Here is a 10,072-nt window from a genome sequence, read left to right as displayed (position 1 = left end):
ACCCTCTGATTGGGCCACGTGGCAGGGTAAAATTACCCTAAACATTTGCCCCTCACAGATGTGACGTGGCACGCCACGTGGCATCTGTGACACATGTCACGCTCCGGTTGGCGGTAATTTTACCGTTACAGAGTAACCGTTCACCTTCCGAGTAAATTAAGGAAATGCCCCCATATTTACCCTCTATATATAGCCGTTTTACCCTCATAATTTTGTACGTTTACAAAAATTTTCTAGAGAGAAAAACTTTGAGAGAGCAGAAGTCATCCGCTTGAGTCAGACGCGAGTAAGAAAGTTCGCTCTTCAACGACCCAGCCGGACCCGCCTTCCTTCAAATATCAAATCCAAAGGTACCGTCTCTGTCTCTCCCAGCTCTTTTCTTTTTTCACCGCTTGTACATATTTCTTGCAATAAATGGGTGCATCACCAACACACACGGCACAGCCTAGGTTAGAGTCCAGCCGGTCACTAGGGACGGCTGAGTCTAGGACTGGGAGTGTCGTCTCGGGGTGTTGGGACCACCCTTTGCCAAGGATTCCGACCAGTTATGTGTCTGTGCAGGACACCATGGCTCGGACAATGCAGACGACCACCGATCCAAATTACAGGAGCGAAGGCTCAGGCGGCCAAAGGCCTGAGGGAGAAACGTCTGGTCAGGGAGACCAGACGGCTCTAGAGAGATCCCCTCCGCGCGCCTCTTCAACCCCTGCTGACTCTTTCTTGGAAGAGTGCGATCAAGGCGGCGACGAGGTCGTCTCTGCCCCCTTGGACCAAAGTGAGGAGGGGACGGAGAGTGACAGCTCCGCCTCTACCTCTGAGAGCAGCGATGACTTACCCCCTCTTCCGGATAGCGAGGAGGAAGAAAGGAAAAAGTGGAGCGAGAAGGACGATCCCTTCAACATCCACGTCTCTTCCAAGGACCGGGTCCAAATGGAAGAGAACTTAAAGAACTTTACGAAAATGCACCCGCTAGGAGACGGGTATAGGATCCGGGTGCCGCCTGAGAATGGCACCATCGCCTGGGAGGACGATGAACAGAACGCCAACAGCTATTTTGGCTGTTATGAGGCGGCGTTCAAAGCTGGTATTCGCTTCCCCCTTACCAGGCGGTGAAGGCAATTTTAAGAGGCTACGGCCTTGGGGTCTGGCAACTTACCCCCAACTCCTGGACCAACATTCTGGGGTATGTTGCCGCCTGCGAGTTCCAGGGGCTTAACCCCGGCTGGGAGGCTTTTGCAAGCATGCACTACCTCAGCAGAAGCCCAGGCGGCTGGAGGGCGTGGTACACTCTAACCACGCAGCCGCAATATATGATGACCTTGGACAAGGTCTCCAAGTTCGATGGCTGGAAACACAGGTTCTACCTGATGTCAGCCCTAACCAGACGGGAAAACTATGAATTCTGTCTATACAATAAGAAGCCTGACTTGTTGGGCAGGAAGTGCGCTCTTCCCCGGATCCCAGAGGAAGACTTTGACAAAATAATTGAGGCAGACTTTTTCGGCCTCACAGACGCAACTCTGTCAACCGGGGAAACAATAAAAGTTCCTAAGAATTGGATTCCCAAGAGCGCCTGGTTCAGGGATGAATGCTTCCTGGCCGCCTGCGGGCTAGGGCACATGTTTACCAAACGTATGCGCCTGAGTTTATACCGTCTGTAGTATTTTTCTATCGAAATTGATTTATGATATTGACCAATTTCTTTCTTTTTGCAGAAGAAGCACTAAACATGTTGCAGTCGAAGAAAACTCTAAAGCGGTCTTCTGCGACCATCCGCAAAGATCTTGCGGAGAAAGCTGCGGCCGAGCTCAGGGCCAAGGTATTGAGCGCCCGACCCTTTCTTAAGTTTATTTTAAAAACTATCTTGCCCGGATACTAACTTTGACTTGTTTATTTTCGCAGGGGGGAGAAGTTGGGAAATCGTTTGAGACAAACGGGCTAGGGAGGAGGCCCCAGCCGTTCTCAACAAAATAAAAAAGTCCGCCTCTGCGTCAACTCCTGGCGCCTCAGCCGGGGCTAAGACGATACGGGTATCGGGGCGACTCGAGAAGGTAGGCGGCAGCATGTGCCTTGATCTTGTCAACCCCTTATCAGCAGCCGCGGGGTTCACCACGCCTGCAAGCGATTCCCGCTTGGCCGACTCTAAAGGTAAGAACCCTTTTGAATCCCCGCTTGAGCTGGGGTGGCCTTTACAGGTGAAATCCCACTCCCAACAGACGTCATCCTCAGACGGTCGGCAACAAATAGGTGCTGCCTTAGTTTCGCACTCATCACGTATTGATTATGGTGCAGATCAATCTCCCCGCTGGCCAGACGTCCAGAAACATGCCAAGGCCATGCTGGAAGCCGTCCGGAAGAGGGATAAGGACAATATCCCTGGGATAGAGACGTTCAATCTTGAACGCATTCTATCCCTTCTAGCTGAGGTAAGAAACTTGTTAATTCAATCGTATTTTTTCCAAGTGTCTTATCCCGCCTGCCATACTTATGCCGCCTGACTTTTTTGCAGGCCATGCTGCGGGTGGACGGGCTCACACGTCCTTATTCCCACAAACGAGAAGAGGTAAAAAAGGCCAAGAATTCCGCCATAGACGCTGATAATATTGCTTTACACTCGACTATCGTAAATGAACTTGAAACTAAAGCAATAATTATGACACAGGCGTTTAAAATCCAGCAGCTGGAGCTAGATCTGAAGGCGGCCAACCAGCGGGCAACGGATGCTGAGACGGCCAAGAAGGGGGCGGAGGAGGCCCAGAAGAAAGCGGACGAGAGCGCCAAAAAGGCTAATAAGGCGCTCAAGAAGGCCCAGGCGGACCTTGGCAAACTGAAGACCAAGGTTGAGAGGCTGGAGAAGGATGCTGCTCAAGCTCAGAAAAACTTTGCAGCAACCCTGGAGGCGGAGCAAAACCGCCTTGTTGCTGAGAGTGATGCTGACAACGACGCCCGTATGAAGATTGCTTGGGCTGCCTTGTACCCAGACGCGGATTATAGCATCTGGGCAATGGCGCACAGCTATGCCGAGTACGTGGTGTACTTGAGAGAGCAAGGCGAGCCAGAGCCTGCCTCCTTTGAAGCCTGGGTCAACTCCAATGAGCCGTCCGCGCCTGAGCTTCCTGGTCCTGGTGAAGCGCAGGAAATTCCCTCAGATGATGAGGAGAAGGGGGAGGACCAGGAGGCTCCGTCTGCAGGCCAGAAGTGACCCCTCAGCGGCAGTATGCCAATCTTTGCTTTTTTAATTTTCTTTTTATTCAGCGGCTGTATGCCAAAACTTGCTTTTTCCGGCCTGCGTGCCGAGTATCTGTGTATTTACCGGCTGTGGAGCCGGGTTAATTAACAATTTCTTTCTCCCGGACGGGGTCCGGTTAACATTTGATCCATTACAACCGTTTGGTTGGATGAACTTTTATGAAATGCACCGACTGAGTCGGTTTTGATCCTATCTTATCAAAAGCATGTGGCGATTTCTTGCCTGGATATCCTTGCCCCTGGACGGCTGTGTGATTGGTTTCAAGTGGAGTTGGTTGATTGACTTGAAAACGTTTGATGCTGCAAAGAGCATGATATGTTTGTAAGTCAATCAATCATAGTAGTGATTGCCCCAAACCAAGTGCACAGCCGTACACCAACAGGCGTTTCGGTCACTACACAGACGGCGTATGTCCGTCTTGGTAGAGATTTCATAGCCATTGAACTCTTTTGCCACAATTGGGGTGAGAGGTGAAATTTTTGGAATAAATAACCTAAGTGAGAACTTCAGCCGTTGACCGACTGATGCCTATGGGCATCCGGTATCTGGGAACTTATTCGTTCTTCATAGGCTATTTTGGTCAGACGGCTATGAGTTGACCAATTTGGTCGTTCAATTTTTGCCGTCTGCATGGATACGTAGAACCGACAAATAGTCTGTTCTCTGCGACGATTGCACCCGGAGGGGTGTCGCCGGACGCCTTTGTCCATGTTGGGACAGGCGATTTTATAAAATGAGCAACCATCCGGCCATTTTAGCCTCTGGTCTTGTTTGAGACCGGTTGCGTAGCCACTAAACGTTTTTGTGCTTAGTTTCTAGTCAGTATTGAATTTACACTAAGTATCGAACTTAGTTTTTTAGACAAACAGGTCAGTCTGGGTATTACCCAGGCTGATAATCAGGCGGTTGAATAAACAAAGTATCAAACCTAAATAAAGAAAGGGATCCGAGTATTACCCAGGCGGTCCAACAAATGTAACCTTTACTAAGTATCAAACCTAGTTGGGTAAAGGAGAATCCGCCTGGGTTTTACCCGGATGGAGAATAAAAAAATAACACAATTTGCAAACAAAGTTTGATTTCCTTTATTAGTTCATTTGTTTACAAAAATTTACATTCTCAGAAGTAGTACTTTTTCAGATTGTCTACATTCCAAGTTCTAGGCAGGCGCCTGCCGTCTGGGGTTTCCAGGCGGTAGGTGCCGTCCCTTACTTCTTCATAGATCCGGTAGGGGCCTTCCCAATTTGGTGTTAGCTTTCCCAACTCATTGGCCCTACCGGTTGCCTCCATTTTTCGTAACACTAAGTCGTCAACTTTCAAAGGACGCTTGTGTAATTTTTTGTTGTAGGCTCTAGTCATTCTCAGACGGTAAATCTCATGACGCAAGGCGGCATTGCCCCTGCGTTCTGGGAGTGAATCCAATGCCAGGCGCATTGCTTCCCAGTTTGCCTCTTCATCATACAGCATGACTCTAAGAGTCGGCTCGTAACGTTTGATGGGCAAGACGGCTTCAGCACCGTAAACCATGAGAAATGGGGTTTCACCGGTTGCCCCTTTTTCCGTTGTCCGGATGGCCCATAGGACATGGATCAACTCTTCTGCCCACAAGCCACCGGCTCTTTCTATTTTCTTCTTAATTCCGTCTGAGATGAGTTTGTTGAAGGCTTCAACTTGGCCGTTTGCTTGGGGCCGGCCAACAGATGCAAAACAGCTTGAGATCCCCTGATCTCCCAACCAAGTTTTTAGCTGAGGCGTCTCAAATTGAGGACCATTATCAAACACCATAGACATGGGTACCCCGTACCAGGTGATAACATTTTTCCAGATGAAGGAAATTACGTCTGAGGTCTTGATGCTTTTAACCGCCTCAGCCTCAACCCACTTAGTGAAATAATCCACAGCCACTAAGATGTAGCGCTTTCCGCCTGGAACAGGCGTGTAAGTACCTAGTTTGTCCATGCCCTATTTTGCAAACGGGATTGGGCTGTGGATGGCCGTCAGATCAGTAGCTGGACGATGAATAAGTTTGCCAAACTTTTGGCACTTATCACATTTTTTCACCAATTCCTTGGCGTCTGCCTCAAGAGTGGGCCAAAAGTAATGTCGTCTGGCTCTGACGGCTAGGGACTTGCCGCCTATGTGAGAGGCGCAGAATCCCGAGTGCAAGTCTTCGAGAACTTCCCTCCCCTTTTCTTGGGTGACACACTTCAACAGGGGCTTAAGAAACCCCGCCTTGAAGAGTTCTCCATTTCTCAACTCGAAGCTCGCAGCTCGCTTCTTCAGGACGGCTGCCTCTTGTGGCGAATTAGGAAGGGTGCCGTCTGAAAGATAAGCCCGGATGTCATCCATCCAGGTAGAGCTTCGGTCCAGAACTCCAATGGGATCTTCATAGATGCTTCTCTTTTCCAAGACTTCCCAAAAGACAGATCGAGGCGTGTCATGGCAGGCGGAAGATGCCAGTTTTGACATTGCATCCGCCTGATTGTTTTCAGACCTAGGCACTTGATTTAGTCGGAATTCCTCAAGTGCCCCGGCCTCTTCTTTGGCTGCCTGAAGATATTTGATCATAGCCGGATGGGTAGCCTCATAACTTCCCTCATACTGGCTAACAACCAATTGAGAATCAGAGTAGGCGTCAATTTTCATGGCCTCTGCCGCCTTACACATCGCCTTACACATGCGTATGCCGGCTAGCAGGGCTTCATATTCCGCCTCATTGTTAGAGGCCTGAAACTTGAAGCGTAGTGCATATTCAAATCTGTCTCCTTCAGGAGACTCATAAATTACGCCTGCACCACAGCCGTTCTTTGTAGAGCTCCCGTCTACGTACACTTTCCAAACCTGATCAAGATTATCCGGAGCCACCGCACGAGTCATTTCAACAATGAAGTCGGCAAACGCCTGACCTTTCACTGCCTTTCTTGGTTCGTAAGTGATTTCAAGGCTCTGCATTTCAATAGCCCATTTCAACATTCTCCCGGATGAGTCCAAGGTAGACATCGGCCGCTTGAGTGGCTGGTCCGTGTAGATCACCACCGGATGTGCCAAAAAGTAAGGCTTCAATTTTTTGAATGCCATATACAAAGCAAGACCAAATTTTTCAACCATGGGGTACCAGAGTTCAGCATTTTTAAGAACATGGCTAATGAAGTAAACCGGGAGCTGCACGCCGTCTCGCTCAGCAAGGAGAACGGCACTGAGGGCATGGTCTGAGACGGCTAATTACATGTACAACGTCTCCCTAGGCAAAGGACTGACCAACCTAGGCAGAGAATGTAAATTCTCTTTCAACCTCTGGAACGCCGCCTCAGCATCATCCCCCCATTCAAATATGGTCTTCTTCCTGATTGTTTGGAAGAAGTAGAGGTATTTGTCACCTGACCGGCTGAGGAACCTCCCCAGGGCGGCCAGACAACCGGTGAGTCTCTGAACTTCCTTGACATAACGGGGTGACTTCATGTCAATCACCGCCTGTATCTTTTCGGGGTTAGCCTCTATCCCCCTTTAATCAATCAGGAATCCGAGAAACTTCCCAGACTCAACACCAAAGACGCATTTCTTAGGATTTAACATAACCTTATGCCGCCTGAGTGTGGTGAAGGTTTCTCGGAGATCAGCAAAGTGATCCGCCTGCTGCTTGGATTTGACTATCATGTCATCAATGTACGCCTCCACATTCCTCCCAATCTGATTAATGAAGACCGTATTAATCATCCGTTAGAAAGTGGCACGCGCATTTTTCAAGCCAAACGGCATCACGATATAACAGAATAGCCCCTGATCAGTGACGAAGGCCGTCTTCTCTTGATCTTTCTTCCACAGGGGTATCTGATGAAAGCCGGAGTAGGCATCCATAAAGCTCATCAAGGCGTGACCGGCTGTAGAATCGACCAGACTGTCGATCTTTGGAAGCGGGTAACTGTCCTTTGGACACGCCTTGTTGAGGTCTGTGTAATCAACACACATGCGCCAGGTCCCATTCGGTTTCTTAACAAGGACCACATTGGCCACCCAGTCGGGAAAATTACAAGGCCGAATGAACCTGGCGTCTAGCGGCTTTTTGACTTCGGCAGCTGCCGCCTGACTTCTTTCCTCGCCGTGGTTTCTTTTCTTTTGCCGGATGGGCTTCTTTTTGGGGTCCACGGCGAGTTTGTGGACAGCAAGATCCGGGCGGACGCCTGGCATCTCTTCCACTTCAAAGGCAAAAATGTCTTTGAATTCTTTCAGCAGAAGGTGCAAGCTTGCACCCAAGGTAGCATGAGCAACCGTCCCAACCTTAACAGTGCGTTCTGGACGGCCGTCATCCAGAACGAGATCAATGCTTTCGCCAGCCGGTTGGGGACGGAGCTCATCTAACCGTTCACCGGTCAGTGATTGCTATTTTTTCTCTTTCTTCAACTCCACCAGCAGAGGTGTCTTTCTTTTCTTCTCGGCTGCTGGTGGGGCGGGAGTTGGGTCGGCATCCTTGACATTGTCAAGGTCTATTGGTTCCTGACCGCCTGGGGCCACGGTATCTCGGACGGCTGAGAGATAGCACTCTCGGGCCGTCTACTGATCCCCATTCAAGGAACCAACAGAGCCGTCATCCCTCTCATACTTGATGAACATGAGGGACGGGATGATTACTGCCTTGGCTACGTTGAGGGTTGGCCTGCCAAGGATGATGTTGTAGGCGGTCAACTCTTCAACGACCAAGAATCTGACGACAATATGTCGTCCCTGACCTTTCTCTCCCAGCCGGATGGGTAAGTCAATTCTCCCGGCTGGGTAGACCATCCCACCCCCAAAACCAACCAAGGGGTGAGTGACCGGATGCATGCTGCTGACATTGTATTTCAGCTTTTGCAGGCACCGGAGGCTGATGATGTCTGATGAGCTGTCGGTGTCAATAAGGATCCGTCCAACCAGCTGGTTGGCAACCTTACATTCAATGACCACCGGGTCATCATGCGGGCGGCGGACGCTGCCCCTGTCCTTCTCAGTGATCAAGACGTCTGGGAAGGAGGAGCTGGCTTCCGCCTGCTCATCATCATCTTTGTCCATCTTTCGAAGATGGCTCTTGGTGCCCCGGATGGTAGGGCCACCACATGAGAACCCATCCGAACTACTAGCAGGCTGGGGGGTAGTCTTGGAGTACTGACCCTTGTTTTTCTTTTTTGCCCCGGCTGGGGACTTAGAAATGTAGGACTTCAGCAGCCCTTTGTCAGCCAGACGGTCCAACTCCCGCTGAAGACTAAAGCAGTCGTTGGTGTCATGGCCAACTTCCTCATGAAACTGACAGAATTTATTTTTGTTCCGTGACTGGACAGAACTCTTCATAGGATTCGGCTTCTCAATGGACAGAACTCTTCATAGGATTCGGCTTCTCAATGGACAGAACTCTTCAACGGTTTAAACTCTTTCTTTTTCTTCTGGGACGGCTGGTCAGAGTCAGTAACCGCCCAGACTTCTTTTCTTTTCTTGCTCTCTTCTTTGTTTTTGGCCGGCTGAGCTGACCGGCTGTCTTTCTACTTGTCGGACTTTTTGGAGTCCGACTGGCTACCAGGCGAGCAGAGGTCGGTAGCTTGGATGTAGCTTTCCGCCTCCCTCAGAGCCGCCTGTAAGGTGAAAGCCCCTTTTCTGACGAGGTTGAACTTAAAAGTCGACCCGTCTCTCAGACCCTTGAAAAAGTCTGTAAAGGCTACCTCGTCAGACAGTCCTTGAATCCGAATTCTTATCAGATTGAACCGCCTGACATATGAGTGCAGCCCTTCTCTCTCTCCCTGCTTAACAGTGCTCAAATCAAGGCTTGTTTTCTTAGCAGGGATGTTCATTGAGAAGTTGGAAGCAAACAGGAAGGCGAGCTTCCTGAAGCTATCGATGGACCCGGCTGGAAAATTGCCAAACCATTGTTGGGCAATGCCCTTCAATGTAGCCGGGAAACACCGACACCAAGTGGCATCATCCAACCCCTGCAAGTACATGAGGTTGGTGTAAGCCATGAGGTGGTCTTCCGGATTGGTGGTGCCATCATAGGTACCAACCAACACGTTCTTAACCTTGGCCGGCTGAGCCGCCTCGGTTATCTCCCGAGTGAACGCAGAAGGTTGTTCAAGTGTCTCATGGCCAGATGCGCTTGGTTCTGAGAGAGTCGTCTTCAGCTGTAAAGGCTTCGACCTGAGGGTCTTCATCCTCCTCATGGTTTGTAAAAACTTCTGGGTCCTCACCCAGACGGTTAGGGGGTACAGACTCTTGAATCATCTTCGAGGTACTCTCCCCACAGACGGCGCCAAATGTTTTGGGTGTTTTTGTCCCTCGGGAGAGTTACGACACGAACACTGATCCGGGGTGAGCTGTACCTGCAAAACAAACGGAGACACCAGTTGGGTGGTGCTCCGCCTCCGACGCACAAGTTAGGAACTTGAAGGGAGAAAAAAGGTGCGGAAATTTAGGTAGGGATCTGCTCGGATTCCAAGCTCAGGATGTCTCTATCAAAGAGTAAAATGTGTAATAAATGATAAAACGTGTCCTCAAAATGAGGGACATCTCCCTATTTATAGGGTCTTTGGAAATTGTGCCCCTGATTAGGTCACAGAACCCTAATCATTGGTGGGCTGCGCCGTATTGCGGCGTTCTCGGGATTTGGGCCTGAAGGCCGCCTTTTCCCCTTTATTTCTGGAATGACACGTGTCAAGTAGGGATTGGTCCATTTTGGTCCAATCTGACACGTGTCACCCTCTAATTAGGCCACGTGGCAGGGTAAAATTACTCTAAACAGGATTAATTTCAGATCATTCGAATCAGATTATCAATTTTGTGGGTCAGGATTGCCAAATCTACATC

This window comes from Chenopodium album, chromosome 8, assembly GCF_948465745.1.
Source record: "Chenopodium album chromosome 8, dcCheAlbu1.1, whole genome shotgun sequence".
Lineage (NCBI taxonomy): Eukaryota > Viridiplantae > Streptophyta > Magnoliopsida > Caryophyllales > Amaranthaceae > Chenopodium > Chenopodium album.
Note: the sequence above shows the minus strand (reverse complement) of the source record.